At 40.7% G+C, this 20,139-nt stretch overlaps 1 pseudogene; it reads left to right on the top strand.

Moving 5' to 3' along the window:
• Positions 1-17,118, top strand: part of LOC122682820 — a 29,509-nt pseudogene extending 12,391 nt beyond the window's left edge.
• Positions 17,119-20,139: the final 3,021 nt, after the last annotated feature.

The raw sequence follows: 20,139 nt of genomic DNA, 5'->3' as shown, positions 1-20,139 counted from the left end.
ATGGTTAAGTGACTAAGTACTATTTCACAGTGACCTATGATCATATTTGACCAGTTTTTTGGGTTTTGGGGTTTTTTTGTTTTTTCCTTTTTTATTTTTTGTCAACTTCCTCAAACCAAATTCTTAAGTTCTTTTGACCTCTAGTTGACTCTAGTTTGCTTCACAGGGCCACTGAAGTATCACAGAGAGAGAGAGAAAAATATTAAATTAATTGGGATTATTTAGTATGTTAAATTCCGTGGGAAGCAACGTCAAATGCATGGTGACAAACATTCTTAGGTTTTGCTGTATGAGTAAATGTCATTAATATAGAAGTTCTAGAAATTATATAAAATTTCTAAAATTTGAATATGTCCTGGAATAATGTTATCAGTCATAATTTTACTTATCTCAAAATGTTGCATGTCACAGCAACTTGGTTAAGCTTTATCAATTGAACTGTAATTCAATCTTTAAACATGTCTTTTAAGTTTTTTATCATTCATAACTAGTTATTGTTTCACTCCAATGCTTTTGCAAAAGAAAATGCTTCATCTTCAAGATTCCTAGAAAGGGCTTTTTGACATATACAGATTTCTGATAACTTTCAGATCTGGGTGAGAAATTAGATAATTCTAATGGAAACAATAATGATTTTGTGTTACTGTTAAAAAAAAAGGTTAAGGTCAAGGATTAGTTACATAGGACTGAGTAAACTGATGAATATAGTTATAATTTTTAAGATTTTTATCTGAAATATTATGAGTTTTTATTGTATTATCCAGATATGAAGAAACTGTTCCCCTCAAGCTCATTATGGTTCATAGAAACTTGATAAATTATATGTTTGTAAATAGAATTGAAATATTTATCTTTTGTCTCTACCTGATCCCTCCAGAAATTGGAAATGCTTTAAGTTACCATCAGCCTTATCAGGCCAACTTTATTGCAACCAGACTTATTTTGAAAACAAATAAGTCTTAATTTGGCTAGACTTGTTAAAAATGAGGATAACTCAAGCAGAAAAGCTATGTTTCAATAATATACTTTTGTTGATATTGAAGTTTCATATATATTGAGGTTTTTTATCTATTGTCTATATCCAAGATAATTTTTTGTTGCTATACCACATCATTGTAAAGTTTAACTGAATTATTATTATTAAAATGATGTTCTAAGCTTATTTCTGAAGCTGATCACAGTAATCTTCAAATAAAGTTCAGATGCCCCATGACCTGCAACCAGGGGATCATGCATACTAGAAAACAAACATAATTTAAAAGACTCTCTCTCCAACCTAGATGAAAAGACTCTTGTCTGGTACTCTTAACTAACTCATACACAATAAAACTGAAGAGAACTGACTCTTGAATTCATATTTCCCACTTAAGAAGGGCTTCTAAACAGGACTGGTCTATTGAAAGGACTGCTGACCTCAAACTACACCCAAATCAGGACAAGAAGAAGATGAGAGCAATGTGGGCAGCTGACCCAAGAATCCAGACCAGGCCTGTAAGACCTATCTTACTAATTCAATTGAATGAATTGTTTACCAAATTTTTATCTCCTTATCAAAATGTAAAGTTATTGTATTCAGTTCAGTTCAGTCACTGAGTCATGTCCTACTGTTTGTGACCCCATGTCTTCAGCATGAGTCCTTCCTATGAATATTCAAGACTGATTTCCTTTAGGATCGATTGGTTTGATCTCCTTGCAGTCCAAGGGACTCAAGAGTCTTCTCAAACACCCCAGTTCAAAAGCATCAATTCTTAGGTGTTCAGCTATCTTTATGGTCCAATTCTCACATCCATACATGACTACTGGAAAAACTACAGCCATAGCTTTGAATAGATGGACCTTTGTCGGGAAAGTAATGTCTCTACTTTTTAATATGCTGTCTAGGTTTGTCATAACTTTTCTTCCAAGGAGCAAGCATCTTTTAGTTTCATGGTTGCTGTCACAATCTGCAGTGATTTTGGAGCCCAAAAAAATAAAGTCTGTCACTGTTTCCATTGTTTCCCCACCTATTTGCCATGAAGTGATGGGACTGGATGCCATGATCTTTGTTTTTTTGAATGTTGAGTTTTAAGCCAGCTTTTTCACTCTCCTCTTTCACTTTCCTCTTCGCTTTCTGCCATTAGGGTGGTATCATCTGTATATCTCAGATTATTGATATTTTTCCTGGCAATCTTGATTTCAGCTTGGGCTTCATCCAGCCTGGCATTTTGCATGATGTAATCTGCATATAAGTTAAAAAAGCAGGGTGACAACATACAGCCTTGAAGTACTCCTTTCCCAGTTTGGAACCAGTATGTTGTTCCATGTCCAGTTCTAACTGTTGCTTCTTGACCTGCATACAGTTTCTCAGGAGGCAGGTAAGTTTGTCTGCTATTCCCATCTCTTTCAGAGTTTTCCACAGCTTGTCATGATCCACACAGTCAAAGGCTTTGGCAAAGTCAATAAAGCAGAAGTACATGTTTTTCTGGAATTCTCTTGCTTTTTCTATGATCCAACAGATGTTGGTAATTTGATCTCTGATTCCTCTGCCTTTTCTAAATCCAGCTTGAACATCTGGAAGTTCACGTTTCACTTACTGTTGAAGCCTGGCTTGGAGAATTTTGAGCATTACTTTGCCAGCGTGTGAAATGAGTACAATTGTGCAATAGTTTGAACATTCTTTGGCATTGCCTTTCTTCAGGATTGGAATAAAAACTGACCTTTTCCAGTCCTGTGGCCACTGCTGAGTTTTCCAAATTTGCTGGCATATTGAGTGCAGCCCTTTTACAGCATCATCTTTTAGGATTTGAAATAGCTCAACTTGAATTCCATCACTTCCACTAACTTCGTTTGTAATGATGATTCCTAAGGTCCACTTGACTTTGCCCTCCAGAATGTCTGGCTCTAGGTGAGTGATCACACCATCATGGTTATCTGGGTCATGAAGATCTTTTTTGTATAGTTCTTCTATGTATTCTTGCCACCTCTTCTTAATATCTTCTGCTTCTATTAGGTCCATACTGTTTCTGTTATTGTGCCCATCTTTGCATGAAATGTTCACTTGATATCTCTGATTTTCATGAAGAGATCTCTAGTCTTTCCCATTCCATTGTTTTCCTCTATTTCTTTGCAATGATCACTGAGGAAGGCTTTATTACTTCTCCTTGATGTTCTTTGAAACTCTGCATTCAGATGGGGATAGCTTTCCTTTTCTCCTTTGTCTTTAGCTTCTCTTCTTTTCTCAGCTATTTGTAAAGCTTGCTCAGACAACCATTTTGCCTTTTTGCATTTTTTCTTGGGGATGGTCTTGATCACTGCCTTCTGTACAGTGTCATGAACCTCTGTCCATAGTTCTTCAGGCACTCTTCAGTTCAGTTCAGTTCAGTTGCTCAATCATGTCTGACTCTTTGTGACCCCATGAATCACAGCAAGCCAGGCCTCCCTATCCATCACCAACTCCTGGAATTTAAATTTACTCAAACTCATGTCCATCGAGTTGGTGATGCCATCCAGCCATCTCATTCTCTATCGTCCCCTTCTCCTCCTGCCCCCAATCCCTCCCAGCATCAAGGTCTTTTCCAAGGAGTCAGTTCTTCACATGAGGTGGCCAAAGTATTGGAGTTTCAGCTTCAGCATCAGTCCTTCCAATGAACACCCAGGACTGATCTCTTTTAGGATGGACTGGTTGGATCTCCTTGCAGTCCAAGGGACTCTCAAGAGTCTTCTCCAACACCACAGTTCAAAAGTATCAATTCTTCAGCGCTCAGCTTTCTTCACAGTCCAACTCTCACATCCATACATGACTACTGGAAAAATATAACCTTGACTGGACAGACCTTTGTTGGCAAAGCAATGTCTCTGCTTTTTAATATGCTATCTAGGTTGGTCATAACTTTCCTTCCAAGGAGTAAGCATCTTTTAATTTCATGGCTGCAATCACCATCGGCAGTGATTTTGGAGCCCCCCAAAATAAAATCTGATACTGTTTCCACTGTTTCCCCGTCTATTTCCCATGAAGTGATGGGACCAGATGCCATGATCTTAGTTTTCTGAATGTTAAGCTTTAAGCCAACTTTTTCACTCTCCTCTTTCACTTTCATCAAGAGGCTTTTTAGTTCCTCTTCACTTTCTGCCATAAGGGTGGTGTCATCTGCATATCTGAGGTTATTGATATTTCTCCCAGCAATCTTGATTCCAGCTTGTGCTTCTTCCAGCCCAGCGTTTCTCATGATGTACTCTGCATATAAATTAAATAAGCAGGGTGACAATATACAGCCTTGACGTACTCCTTTTCTTATTAGGAACCAGTCTGTTGTTCCATGTCCTCTTACTTCTAACCAAAAAAAAAGTTTTTTTCTAACCAAATTTTTTATCCAATGTTCAGGGTGGAAAAAAATCCTCTAGTGAAGTTTTTACAGACTTTGACTACTTATGACATGTATCACTGCTTACTTTAAGTCTACTGTTAAAAGCATATGTACAGTGTTTGTGTCACAATTTGGTATAACTGATAAAACATATAGCCTCTAAAATGTTTCCCTACTAGCATACCTCTGAGTTTGTTCACTGTGTCTGGATTAGATTTCCCCCAACATAGGTGACTAGGCAAATATTTATAAACAAAAAACAAGGCTTAACACCAAGAGACATTAAGGACCCAAAGCAGGTAACACCCACCCTGGCATTGAGGGACAATTACTTTGATCATTAGTGCTCTCTATTGAAAGATTTGCAATCAAAAGGAAAACGGTAGAGGAAATTTTCACATATTGAGATATGTGTAAGTCATTTTGGCTTATACATTATTTAACTTAACATTTATGCTAAACAGACAGCATGTTTTGTGGCCTATTAAACATGCATTGTACATTTGCTTTAACCATCAAAGAAAAAATGTATTTTTTAGAATCAAAAAGGAATAACTGTGGTTCAGGCATCCAAAATAGAGCTGAGTGGCTATTATGGACATAGTTTCAGATACTTTATTACTGAGAAACTGAATTTTCTGAACTGTACCAGACTCAAGGATACCACAACCTATTTTCAAAACAGTACTTTCAAACAGTTGCCAAATGCATTGTTATGGTCTCAAGGTCTTCTCTTATAACAACTGTGAAACTCTTTAGGAATGGTAAAACAAATGAGATAGTTCAAGCAGTAGTCTTCCAGCAGAAGGCACTAGATTTTTTTTTCTTTTTGCCAGAATAATATTATATAATAAAATTGCTTTAAATTATATTTTAGCAAAAGAAATAAATGATGAAACCAAAAGACATATGTATAGTAGCCAATAGTTTCTGTTATGTATATATTAATACCCCTGTAGAAACCCAAGTGATTAGAATAATTCAAAAGACTACTTGGTTACAAAATGTACATAAAGAGAACCCACTCAAGAATTTATTTTCCTGGTTGCCATCTGGAACAGGAGGTCTCTTTCAAGGAACATTACAATGGCAAATTTTCATCATTATCCTCATTGCAGTATATCTACTAATTTTCTTTTTTAAACATTTTTATTTTTACACAATTTTTAAAGGTCATGTTCCATTTACAGTTGTTACAAAATATTGTCTATATTCCCCATATAGCATAATACATCCTTGTAGCTTGTCTTTTAAAAAAAAAAAAAAACTTTTTATTTTCTGTTGGAGTATAGCGGATTAACAGTGTCGTGATAGTTCAGGTGGATAGCAAAGGGACTCAACCCAACACGTACCGGTACAGCTCTCCCCTAAACTCCCCGCCCATGCGGGCTGCCACGTAAGGTTGCAGAGTTCCCTGTCCTATGCCACATGTATTAATTTTCAAATGTTTGTCCAAGTGCTGTGACAAAACAATCAGAGATTAAGGTTCTGTTTTCATAATACAGAATACTAAGGCAAGGCCTGGACTCAAGAATTCTTTAAAATGAAAATCAATGACATTTTCTCCTCTAATACTAAAAAATTGACTTTGCTCCCATTCAGCAGAAAGTAGCTGAGAGGTCATCACACCTGTTCCCATAAACCACTACGTTATTTATTGGACATCCCATGGCCCCAAGGAGAGAAGAAAAAAATCTGAAATAAAGAGATTAACTGAGATTAGTAGGGGAATGCAAGTCAGCCTCCACTGAGCGTGTCAGAGAGACAAGCGGGTGAGATCTCTGCCCTCAAGAAATTGAGTCAGGGAATTAGTCATTTGCTGGATATTAATAAGCACCACAACATGCATTGTACTAGGTGCTTGGAATACATAGAGGAAGTAGACACAGAACCTGCTTTTAAGAAACCTGTCTCTAAGAGAAATATATATAGTTGAAGAATGTTAAAAGCAAAGAAGTAAAAACAATATAAACTGGATCTAAATAAGCCAATATCATTCATTAATTTAGTACATTTAGCTTTTTAAATTGTTATGCTTGTTTGTTTTAATTAGGCAGACTATTTTTTGAAACTGAAGAAAAGCAATTGTTTCACTTTTTTTTTACCTTAGCTGGTAATCAGTCAATAACTATTGCTGTTATTCATGCTCTTAGAGAGTTTCAGATATTTATGCTGACAGTAAGTGTCAGATGCAACAACAGTACAATAACACACACACAAATGTTTACCAGTGATGATGGCAGAAACAGGGAAGTCAAGTTAGGTAAGATTAATCAGAGCTCTTCCTGGAATAGATGATTTTTAATTAGACTTAAAGTAAAATACTTGTTTTAGTAGAGAAAAAGAGGAAACAATTGTTACACACTGTCAGCTTCTCAAAAATGCCATCACATGTGCTTTGTTTTATTTTCTTACAGTAAGAAGAATAAGACCATGGGGGGGAAATTGTGTTTAGTAGAAAACTGCACTGTCTTGTTTTATTGAGGCTTAATTGATATAGAACATTATATTAGTTTCAGATATAAACCACAGTGATTCAATACTTGTATATATTGAGAAGTGATCACACAATAAAGCTACATAACATCTGTCACCACACAGAGTTACAGAATTTTTTTCTTGTGGTGAGAACTTTTAAGATTTCTCTTAGCAACTTTCAAATATGTGATACAGTTGTTATTAATTACAGTTACTGTGCTATACATTATACCCCCATGAGTTATTTAGCTTGTAACTGGACATTTGTATCTTTTGACCCCCTTTACCTATTTTGCCCACTCCACCTCCATCTCTGGCAACCACCAATCTGTTCCCTGTATCTATGAACTTGGATTTTCTCATTGTTTGTTTTTAGACTCCACATATAAAGAGGTCATACAGTATTTGTCTTTCCCTGTCTGACTTACTTAATTTAGCATAATGCCATCAAGGTCCATCCATGTTGCCCCAAATGCAAGATTTCATTCTTTTTTATGGCCAAATAATATCCCATTGTAATATATTTTCCATGTCTTCTTTATCCATTCCTCCCCTGATGGACACTTAGGTTGCTTTCATAGCAAACTGCATTGCCTTAAGGAGACATCTCTAGTTATCTGATTCCAGTTCTATGGGAGCTATTTTGCCGCTTTGTCATCTGTTCATGACTGATGGCAACACAAAATAATTCTTGTCTTTGAACACACAAGTTCTGTCCTGTCTAGTGGAAGAGCAATTTACTTCCCTCCTCCCTTCCAGAAAACCAACTTTGCTACCACCTGCACATTTATTTCAATATTCTTGATCTAAAAATGGCCTATGGTTGTCAGTTGGGATGGGGGAAAATGAGGGGTAGGGATAGTTTGGGAGTTTGGGATGGGCATGTACACACTGCTCTATTTAAAATGGATAACCAAGAAGGAGCTACCACACAGCACAGGGAACTCTGATCAATGTCACGTAGAAGCCTGGTTGGGAGTGGAGTTTGAGGGAGAATGGATACACGTCTGTGTATGGCTGAGGCCCTTTGGTCTTTACCTGAAACTGTCACAACATGGTTAATCAACTATACCCCAATACAAAATAAAAAGTTTTTAAAAATTTTTTAAAAATAAAAATGGTTTGTCCTTTGAGCCAGTTGCTACCTCTTTCTGGTTCCCTCCCTGATTAATGAAGAGGATAATGTATTCATTTTTATAGCTGCATGAGCCATATAATATTTAGCTATTTATTTAAGCATGTCAGGTCTTAGCTGAAGCATGTAGGACTTTTCCTGAGACATGAGGGATCTTTTGCTGCAGTGTGTGGGCTTCTATCTAGTTGTGGTACCGGGTCTAGCACGTGCAGGCTATATAGTTCCCGTGCACAGGCTTTTAGTTGCCCCACCAGCGATCAAACCCGCATTGGAAGGCAGATTCTTAATCCCTGGACTACCAGGGAAGTCCCAATTTTACCTTATGTTGAAAGTTATCTTTTAACAGGATGAAAGAAAGACAGGCAAAATAAGAAAGTGAAAAAAACTGAGGGGGAAAAGAAGAGACAAAGTGGGAAAAGAAGATAAGGCAGCAGCTCTCTTGTAAAGTCTGAGACGAATTAATTAGAAGTCAGTCCTTCTGGAAGAGGGAGTCCAGAAGATGTAAATTTTTCTTTCTTCACATCTGTTGTTCCTTTGAGTTGTGGCATTAGTTTTTGTTGGCAAAGTATAATTAAAACAGAATTTTCTCCTAACCCAGAAAACCTCTCCACAAAGGAAGAAAAAGAAAATATTTTCATTATTGAATAAGCATTAAACAAAAATGTGATGCACACCCTAGGAAATCTGCTAAAAGATTATGAAGACAGAAAGAAATCTCACCATCACATACATGTTCTCAGGATAAGCAATAGTGTTAATAATTTTTAAAAAATAAGCAATAACCAGTCTTTGAGTAAAAGGACTCAAAGAGAGCACCCTTTGCTACACATAGTTCATCTTCAATTCACCTGATAATTGGGGTGACCATCTATATTAGCTAATTGGTTTTACATAAAGAAAAATAAACCTCTTTCTTTATGACAGGATGTAGTTTTGCAACTGGGAGGTAGGTGCCCACAGAAGTCAGGCTCTTACTGCCCACAGAAACTGGAATAGGGAAATGTAAACGTGGATGTTTACATTTCAAAGGCATGGTCCTGAGCCCTTGAGAAAGACACCCCTGGGTCATAAACATGGCAAAAGTCTTATGTAACTTTTAAAAGTGTTTGCATATATTTCAGAGAGACAGAGAAAGAACTTACCAGTTTTCTAACTCTAAGAAAAGAGGGGAGGGATATCTTCCCTTATTTTTCACAAGGAGAATGAAGCATCATTTAAAATGTTTATTTGTCCTTACATGTGTAAATCCTATCCAGCTGCACAGTTGGAGTGAATAATGCCCTCTCCTTAAAATGCAATTCTCGCCCTCCCAAATGCAAGCCTAGTTCAGTCTCCCCAACACCTTCTGCTTCCCATAAGGCTCAGGAACCCTGTGCAAAGACAGTGTACGAAGAAAGGGAACGAGAGGCCGAAACTCTCTTGATATTAGCAGCGGAAGGGTTCCTCTGTCACCACCAGATCAGCTGACTCTGGAAGGGTTCCTCTGGGAGCTAGTCACACTGATGCCGTGAAGAAGGCCTGAGGGACTTTCCATCTGCTGCTGCAGTCTAGACTGGAGTTCCTCGAGAGAGGGCAAGCTCATGCCTCCTTGTGCAGTTCAGTCAGAGTTTCTCCAGATGACAGCTGTTTTGCGGCAACTACTTTCCGGGAGGCACATCTGCCCCCAGAAAAGCTCGATGAGGCCAGTTTCCAGCACTTCACCTCCTCACTCCACCAGCACTGAGGCCAGCTCACTAGTTCCGTCTCCAGCCATCATGGTTATTTTACAGCAGGGAACTGGAAATGTTGGCCTTAGCGGCCACCAAGTCTTAAAGCCAGCCATGCCGTTTCTCTCCCACTGCACTCCCTAACCTTGAACGTTGGGGCAAAATTTGGACTCTTGGTGCTTATCCTGAGTTCCACCCCACCCCTACCCCAGAACCAGGCATACTAAGGAAATTGGAAGAGGGGAGGGAAGATTTGTTATACTCTCCCCCTTGAGCAATGGAGAAAGAAGTCACAATTCCATAGTCAGGAAAGGCCAATCAAGTGATTTCTTTGGGTAATTTCTGCTGTAAGTGATTTACTGCCTCCATTAGAGTCCAGAAGCAGCAGAGAATCTCAAAGGTCTGCCCTTAGAACTTGAGAAATAACATTTCTGTGTCCCCAGTGCAAAAATTCAGGTTTGAAAGTAAAGTTTACTTTTCCTTTGCAATGAAGAAAAGAAATGAGGTAGCTTTTAACTTTTTTGAGACCTTGAGATAGGTAATCAGATTCCAAACTAGTCCTACTGACATTCAAAGCAGTCACGCCGAATCCTATCAGATCCTCATATTTTTTCTGAGAGTACAGGACTGCTTCATTTCAAAGCACCCCCAAATTAGAATGAAACAGCATTTAGTTTTTGGTATGATTCTGAGTCCTTTTCTTCATCATCTCTGTTTATAATTGGATGCTCTCTGTTCAGTCATGTCCAACTCTTTGCAGCCCCAGGGACTGTAGCCTGCCAGGTTCCTCATGAATTCTCCAGGCAAGAATACTGGAGTGGGTTGCCATGCCCTCCTCCAGGAGATCTTCCTGACCCAGGGACAAACCTGCTTCTCTTACATCTCCTGCATTGGCAAGAAGGGTTTTTTTTTTAACCACTAGCACCACCTGGGAAGCCCATAATTGGATATTACAATATTCCTAATAACTCATAATTTTAAAAGCTTATAAAGAAAAAGTTCAAATTAAAATGGATTAACTACTGATTATCCAAGTAGCTACAGCTATCACTGCCGCGTTACCGCTCCCTTGCAGCTGCTGAATTGAGCAAGAGGTGTGGGGACTTCCATCCAGTCTCAAGGGCATCTGCAGAGAAAGTTATATTCAGATGAAGCAGCTCCACTGCCCTTGTGACTAATCTTTGTTCATCAGTTTCACAGGCTCTGCTGACTCACTTCTCTATTCAAGATGTTTATTGCCCAGGAAATAACACTTACGCCACCACAATCCATTTCCACTTTGAATGATGCCAATGTTACAAAGCAGCAGGGGAAAAGGCTCAACTCCTTATGTGTGAGTTACAACACAAGTGCCAGCAATGAGAAGAAAGTTTTACCTTTTACAGGAATCTTTTGTTTATTGGCGTTATTGGCCAATGTTGAGAAGTAAAGCAGGAACAGGGGACTGACCAGACTGGGCTCCCCTGTTTGTGTAAGCCTTGATAGATCACCAAGGGTCACAGATTATAGGCTTCAAATTCAAGGATCAGGTCCTTATATTTGTCCAGTTACCCAGCAGAGGTTAAGTTTCGGCCATGCTCTTAAGAGACTAATTTATAAGCTAAAATGCCACTGTATTCAGTTATCACACACACACACAGACACAAAATAAAACTGTCGAATGGGAAAAGTGCCAAGTGTCCATTAGTCAATATATTCACTTCTCAGTTTTAAAAAGATCTATTTAAAAGCCAAACCGTTATCAGAAGTTTACTTTTGACTACAGTATCCTGTCTATTGTCTTACTTGTCTCCCAGTTTAGCCTGTGAGCTGCTGGAGATCAGGAGCTGTGTTTCTTTGGTCTTTATAATCTCAGGGCCCAGCACACTGCCTGGTACACAGTTGACATTGACATATGTTTTTTTACATATGAGCAAGTGAATAATAATGATTTGTGTGAAATCTCTCTGCAAATTTAAGGCACTACCCAAACAGAATGATGACTATGAATAAGGACTTACAATCATTAAGCTACAATAGACTAATGTGCCCATCTTCACAGTAGGAGCAATGAAGTGTGAAAGCAAACACTGGGAAGCAAGTGAAGATGTATACATATAAAAGCAAAATTAATGTAATAATGCCAATCAATGTTTTTAGATAACATCTAAGAGATACGAAGTACAGAACATTAGGTTTTAAAAGCTTTTTTTTTTTCTTGGCTGTGTTGGGTCTTTGCTGCAGTATTCAGGCGCCCCAGTTGTGGGTTGCAGGCTTCAGAGTATGGGGTCTCAGGAGTTGCAGTGCGAGGGCTTGTCTAGTTGCAACACTCCAGCTCTCAAGCTATGGTGCATGGGCTTTAGCTCCTCTGCGGCATATGGGATCTTAGTTTCCCCTCCAGGGATCGAACCCATGCCCTCTGTGTTGGAAGGTGGATTCTAAACCACAGGACCCCCAGGGAAGTCCCTAAAAGCACTTTAGATGACAAAAATATAAAAATGATCCAAAAGGAAATCAACCCTGAATATTCATTGGAAGGACTGGTGCTGAGGCTCCAAACTTCTGGCCACCTGATGCAAAGAGCTGAATCATTGGAAAATACCCTGATGCTGGGAAAGATTGAAGGCAGGAGGAGAAGGGGAGGACAGAAGACAAGATGGTTGGGTGGCATCACTGACTCAGTGGACATGAATTTGAGCAAATTCCAAGAGACAGTGAAGGACAGAGGAGCCTGGCATGCTGCAGCTGATAGGGTCGCAAAGAGTCAGACATGACTTAGGGACTGAACAATAATAAATAAAAATGAACTGATGTTAAGAGAGAAGGGAAACCCTAGAACTAAAACTTCAAACCTCCACATCACGGGTCTACCAAGTCAGGAAACTTGTTCTGTACCTAATAGGAAACTGGGCAATGTCCTCAAAGGAGATTGTTTAAAATTTTCTGTTTGCATTTCTTTTACCTTGAAGGGTATGAATAAGGAAAAACAAAAATGTGGGTCAGTCAACGGGTGACAAATTTTAAGAGAATATTGTCAGGATCAACTTACCTTAGGAAAAGGTAAGAGGTCAGATTGACTTGTCTTTAAGTGAGATGTTGAGCATAGTTGGGTTAAAACGAACACTGAGTCAGAGATAATCAGTAGTGGTTAGGCCCTGATCTGGCCAAAAGAATATTTAGAATTAGTAAATGTATTAGGCAAGACAAAGAAGAAAAATAAAAAGTTACTGAATTCCCTAAGCTTCTAAGTCATAGAGAAAAAATAAATCAGTGACAAAATAAGCCTCTAATTTTGCTGTAACAGCCTTGAGGGAGAATGAGTAATGGTCATAGTTTGGGAAGGAGAAGAAGGTGCCCTGGTCACAAACTTGGCAGAGCCACTAGACGGTTGAGTCATTGTTCAGGAGACACCATTCATTCAGTATCAGCCATCCGCCACATGCATCTGCTTAGTGGAAGACTATGTAGACCACAAGCAGGAGAGCTGGTGGACAAAGGACAGTGCCGCTTCCTTCTTTATTCATAATACCCTAGTTTCTTTTTAAGTGCAGGGCTGCTTTTCTCTTATAATCTTTATATTTGGAAGATATTGAGATAGGTCAGGAAAGATTTACATAAGCTAATCTCAGGTCCCTTAGCAAAAAATATCCCTTTCTTTCTACTAGAAAGAGCAGTCTTCTTATTTCTTGTCCACAGTTTCTCTCTCAAAGATCCAGCAGCAAAGGAGACACAGACATAAAGAACAATTTTTGGAGCCTGATCCGGCCGCGGTGCGAGAGCCACGGAGGCCTCTGGGGCGGCGGCGGCGGATTCCGCGGCTTTCGCCTCGGGCGCCCCGGCCGTCCCGGCGGCCGCGAGGGGAGCCGCCGCCGCCGCCGCCTCCTCGGGCCGGTGGGGTCCCCCGGGCTGCTGAGAGGCAGCCGGCCGCGAGCCACGGCGGCGAGGCAGCAGCCCGCGGGGTCCGTGCCGCCCGCCCGGGAGCTCGGCCCGCCGCGCACCGTGCACCGGGTGTTCCGCAAGATCCTGCCCAGCAGCCCCGCGCTCCACATGCACCCGGTCAAGAGCCCCCGCCTGCAGCTTATGTAACAGCCACCCCTCACCTTCAGATCATCCCCTCACTGATTATCAAGGCAGACATTAAATCTCTAAGCACAAAGGAAGCGGCCAGTCTGCCGAGGGCTCTCAACGTTGTTGGCCTGAACGTCATTCTCGCAAGCCCTTTTAAACACTTTATATTGTTGTTTTTTGTGGAACTGCTATCAGGAGCTATATTTCTCCAAACCTTGTGAAGCATCCGTTAAGCAAAAGATACCATTTATCAATACCTCTCGGGACTGGTTGGATAGTATACAATTGTTGTTCAGTTGCTTTGTCGTGTCTGACTTTTTGCAACCCCATGAACTGCCGCACTCCAGGCTTCACTGACCTTCCTTACCTTCCTGAGTTTGCTCAAACTCATGTCCACTGAGTCAGTGATGCCATTCAACCATCTCATCCTATGTCACCCCCTTCTCCTCTAGCCCTCAATCTTTCCCAGCATCAAAGTCTTTTCCAATTAGTTGGCTCTTCGCATCAGATGGCTGAAGTTCTGGAACTTCAGCTTCAGCACCAGCCCTTCCAATGAATATTCAGGATTGATTTCCTTTTGGATTGACTGGTTTGATCTCCTTGTGTGCAAGGGACTCTCAAGAGTCTTCTCCAACACTACAGTTTAAAAGCATCAATTCTTCGGTGCTCAGCTTCCTTTATGGACCAATTCTCACATCCCTACATGACCACTGGAAAAACAATAGCTTTGACTAGATGGACCTTTGTCAGAAAAGTGATGTCTCTGCTTTTCAATACACTGTCTAGGTTTGTCCTAGCTATTCTTCCAAGGAGCAAATGTCTTTGAATTTTGTGGCTGCAGTCACCATCTTCAGTGATTCTGGAGCCCAAGAAAATGAAATCTGATGCTATTGCCATTGTTTCCCATCTATTTGCCACGAAGTGATGGGACTGGATGCCATGATCTTTATTTTTTGAATGTTGAGTTTTAAGCCAGCTTTTTCATTCTTCTCATCACCTTCATCTAGTTCCTCTTCACTTTCTGCCACTAAAGTGGTATCATCTGCATATCTTGGGTTGTTGATATTTCTCCCAGCAATCTTGATTCCAACTTGTGATTCATCCAGCCCAGCGTTTTGCATGACGTAATCTGCATGATGGTACAGTAAATCCAACAATAAGAAAAGATTTGAAAACTGTACCAAAATTCTGCTGTTGTCCAGCTGAAGCGTGCCCTGGAGGCCCTGACAGATCATTTTCTCAATTTTCTCTCGCAAAACAGCACTGTTTGAAAATGCATGCTGAAAAGAAGCATAAATGTAGTAAGTGCAGCAATTCGTATGGCACCAAGTGGGACTTGAAAAGACATGCAGAGGATTGTGGCAAGACCTTCCAGTGCACATGTGGCTGTCCCTATGCCAGCAGGAACTGCGTTACAGCCCCACATCTACCGAACTGGCCATAAGATCCCTGCAGAACACAGGGATCCACCTAGTAAGGAAAGGAAAATGGAAAACTGCCTGCAAGCCAGAAGCTGTCCAGGAAGACCGTTGAATCACCAAGCAACCAACCAATTTCACGACCAGACGCTCCAGAACTAGAAACTTCAGAAATAAAGCCGGTGGCTTCCTTTGAAGACTCTTGCAGCTCTAATGCCAAACAACAGACTCTTCCAGCAGCTCCAAGGTACCCTCAGAAGTTGCTTTTACCAAAGCCCGAAGTGGCTTTGGTTAAACCACCCGTCATGCACTTTTCTCCTGTGCCTGTCTCTATGCCTACAGCCGACTCCTCGGCCCAGCCTGTGGTGCTGGGTGTCAACCATCAGGGCTCTGCCCTCGGTGCCATGTACTTACGGCCCTTGTCCATTGGAACCCTGATCCTCAGCCTAGATTCGGAGGCCTGCTGTCTCAAGGAGAGCCTCCCTCTTTCAAAAGTTGTAAATCCTGTTGCTGTTGAGCCGATTAGTACAGGTGTTCAAGTGAACCTGGGTGAAAGTTCATTTAGCCCATTACTGGAGAAGGAAATGGCAACCCACTCCAGTGTTCTTGCCTGGGGAATCCCGTGGACAGGGGGGCCTGGTGGGCTGCTGTCCCTGGGGTTGCACAGAGACGGACATGACTGAGGCGATGCATGCATCCATAGCCCATTACAAGAACTTGGGAACACATGTCAGAAAAACAGCATTTTTTTAATCAATGTACAGACAGACCTGTCCTACACCAGACCACAATTCATGCCGCCTGCACAGTGGGCCAGTCTAGACTCCTCTGTGTCATCCTGTTCACAAACTGATTTGACGTTTGGTTGCCAGGTTTCCCTTCCCATTAGTGTTCAAAGTCAGACTTTTTTGCCCTACTTCTAAGGTAACCTCATCTATCATTGCTCAGACTGATGCATTTATAGATGCCAGTTTCCAGCCAGGTGGCATCTTCAGAGAAACTCAGACCAGCAGAATGCAAAGTCCAGCAGATGACCGAGTACAGATGGACCAAGCTGTAATGTGTGGAGACATTTTTGAGCATGTCCATTCATCATATGGTGTGTCTACAGACAATATTATAAGCAGCAGCTTAGTAGCAGAGACTGTAACTTATGACTTGTTATCTCAGAACCACCCTAAAACTTTAACTCAGGTATTGAGAAATCCGCACCAATTATACATTTCAGTGCACCAAATAGTATGCTTTTGTCACAGAACATGACAGATAATCAGACCCCGACCATGGATTTATTAAGTGATCTAGAAAACACCTTGTCAAGTAACCTACCTGGTCAGACGCCGGACAATCATAGTCTTTTGTCTGACACAAATACTGGACCTGACACCCAGCTCCCATCTGGCCCAACCCAGAATCCTGCAATTGATTTTGATATTGAAGCATTCTTTTCAGCCTCAAATATACAGATGCAAACCAAGGATAGTGAGCTTAGCACCATGACCATTCAGCCAGTCTTAGAATCGCTGGACACAGAAACCCAAACTGACTTCTTCCTTGCAGACCCTTCTGCCCAGGCCTAAGTTGTAGGGGAAATTCTAGCTTCTTAGGCCTTGAGATGTTTGACATGCAGACACAGACGGACCTGAACTTCTTTTTAGACCGTAGCCCTCATCTGCCACTGGGAAGTATCCTGAAACACTCCAGCTTTCCCTGAGTACTGATTCACCTGACACACAGACCCAGACTGACAGAATCTCCACTGCTAAAAACCCGCCTGCCCTGGAAAGCAAAGTTCAGTTGAACAGAGCTGAAACACACACCATGAATTCTGGCTTCAAAACTTTGGGGAGCTTATTCTTCACCAGCAATGAAACTCAGACAGCAATGATGACTTTCTTCTGGCCGATCTGGCCTGGAACACGATGGCATCTCAGTTCAGCTCTGTTGAAACCCAATCGTGTGCAGAACTACACCCAGTCTCCAACTTCTGAAAGCGGAGTCCACATGGGGGATGGATTCACAAATACTAGACCTGACACCCAGCTCCCATCCGGCCCAACCCAGAATCTGGATTTAGAAGATGAAGAAAGGGGACAACAGTACTAACTCTACTGAATGTAGTCGATGATACAGTTACTTCGATTCTTTGAGGTTCTTTGCCTTTTTGTACTTGTAAACATGAAATTTGTGGAAAAATTTGTGAATGTATTATGAGGTGTAAGATGTTGATCTGAAAAAAAAAAAAAAGAACAGACTTTTAGACTCTGTGGGAGAAGGCAAAGGTGGGATGATTTGAGAGAATAGCATTGAAACATGTACATTACCATATGTAAAACAGATGACCAATGCAAGTGAAGCATGAAGCAGGGCACCCAAAGCAGGTACTCTGGGACCACCCAGAGCGATGGGGTCAAGAAGGAGGTGGGAGTGGTTTCAGAATGGGGCACTCATGTACCTGAGGCTGATTCATGTTGAACTATGGCAAAAACCTTAACAATATTGTAAAGTAATTATTATCCAACTAAAATAAATAAATTTTTTAAAAGAGCACCATTCTCCACATCCCCACCAACCTCCCCCACTAAAAAATCCAGGTTTTCCCTGTGGTCCAGGGGTTAAGAATCCACCTGTCAATGCAGGGGAATTGGTTCGAGCCCTTGTCTAGGAAGCTCCCACATGCTGCAAAGCAACTGAAGCACCTACAGCACGTGCCCCACGAGAGAAGCCACTGCAGTGAGAAGCTGGTGCACTGTGACAAGAGAAAACGTGCATGCAGCAACGAAGTCCCAGTGCAGCCAATAATAAACAAATAATTCTAAAAAGAAAAAATAATCATACCTATAGCTGGGGCTTCTTGTTTTGCTGTACGTGACTCAGAGTTAGAAGAGGAAACAGGGAAAAACCTTACTGTGGCAGCACTTTTTAAAAACCACAACTCCTCATGTACTAGAGACTCATAGAAGAGCCAGCAAAAGGAGTAAGGGAGAGAGGCAACTTCAACAGAGCAGGAGTATACTAAGTGAAAAGTTGCTGGAAACTGAGAAAGAGGCTGTCATATCAATCTTCCCTCTAAACACAGATTTTAAAGGAAGATTCCATTACCATGCCATCGGACAGAAATCAGAACAAAAGGAAGTCCTCACTCACACGGGTTGGTTTGGTTTAGTTGCTAAGCCATGTCCGACTCTCGCAACCCCATGGACTATAGCCCACCAGGCTCTTTTGTCCATGAGATTCTCCAGGCAAGAATACTGGAATGGGCTGCCATTTCCTTCTCCAGTTTTAGGATTATCTCCCTTCTTTTGTTGACTCTGAATTTAAATAGATACAACTATATTCAAAGTTGAGAACAGAGACAAAAAGTCAGCATGAAAAGTAGTAAAAAACAAAACAGCACAATCAAACATGAGAAAGGAAAAAAGTACAGAGATTCAGAAACTTTCCAGACATGTGAATAACTCTGCTGGAGCCAGAGAAATATTACAGGACGTTATTGGGCATCTTAAGCAGAACTGAAGGACCTGAATGTATGGGAGAGGGGAAATAGAAGAAATAAGGTAACATTTCAGCAACTGTTGAGCCTGGGTGATGGGTACTTATATAAATTTTCAAGTTTTTAATAGCAAAATTTTTTTTAAACTAAAGATTTATTAAAGATAATATTGGCTTGGCCTAAAGTTTCATTTAGGTTTTTGATATCTTAGAGAAAAACTGAATGAACATTTTGGCCATCCCAATAAATTAACTCTGCAAATTTGCAAGATATTACAATACATACAGCCACAAAAAATAATTTCACTTCAATATACAAGTGATATAAGTAAGAAAAATTTTCTCTTATTTTTTAATCCTATTTATAATAGTAAGAAGGAGTATATTGGGAATAATATAACTTAGATAATAAAAGCTACTCAGAGAAAATTTATAAAACTTATTAAAAGAAATAAAAAGAAATAAAGGAACCCTGAAACAGAGAAATACTCATGGACAAGAAGAGTAACTGTAGTGAAGATGGCATTGCTTTTCAAGTTAGCATACAGATTTAACAGACGCCTAAAGCAGTACCACATTAACGGGTATAGGTAAAAATTTCTCATTCATATACTTCTTGTCATAACATTTAAGCTCTGGGATTTTATGCATTAATTATACCTATGTTCTATATCTTATGAGGTTTTGACATCTTTGGGGGCTTTGCTGGCTGGGGAAGGGACTGCCCTTTAGGGCTGGCTAATTTCTGAGATAGGAAACAGTATGTTGGTTGATGAACCCAGCCTTCCTATACAAACCAACCAATTCAAACTCCGCACCATCAACCACCTCCTTTAGGTAGCAGTCACATACATACATAGCCAGTATTTCCCCTGCCCTAAATCATCCCAAGATCAGATACCAGACAACAGGGACAGCCCTGTCCCCCAAAGTTCGCTGGAATTACTCAGATATCCGAATGTTTGCCTTTCTCTGCCTTGCTTTTCCCACAGAAAACATAACAAAGACTGTGACCTGCACTTTGCCTCCCCTCCTCTCTTCCTTCAGGCTTCCCTGGTGGCTCAGATGGTAAAGAATCTGCCTGCAACGCAAAAGACTTGGGTTCGTATCCCTGGGTCGGGGAAGATCCCCTGAGAAGGGAATGGCTGGCTACCCTCACCAGTATTCTTGCCTGGAGAATTCCATGGACAGGGAGGAGCCTGGCGGGTTACAGTCCATGGGGTCACAAAGAGTCAGATAGGACAGAGCAAAGAACACTTTTCTCTTCCTTCAGACTGACTCTGGTGCGCCCCTTGTGGCCACGCATGGCATGACATGCCTTTCATTTCGAAGACAACTTTTTTTACAATGGCCTTGACCTGGTGTTTTCACTCAGTCGTTTTTATAAATTAACTGCTGGGCACAACTTATCTTAATTTCCTGCATTCTTTGTCTATCACATCTAGCTTTTTTTTTATGTCTAGGTTTTTTTTTTTTTTTTTTTGTCAGAAGCAGCTGCCACTGCAAAAAATATATTTACA

This window comes from Cervus elaphus, chromosome 1 (assembly GCF_910594005.1).
Source record: "Cervus elaphus chromosome 1, mCerEla1.1, whole genome shotgun sequence".
Taxonomy (NCBI): domain Eukaryota; kingdom Metazoa; phylum Chordata; class Mammalia; order Artiodactyla; family Cervidae; genus Cervus; species Cervus elaphus.
The sequence above is the reverse complement of the archived record's forward strand: the minus strand, read 5'-3'. Positions and strand labels throughout refer to the sequence as shown.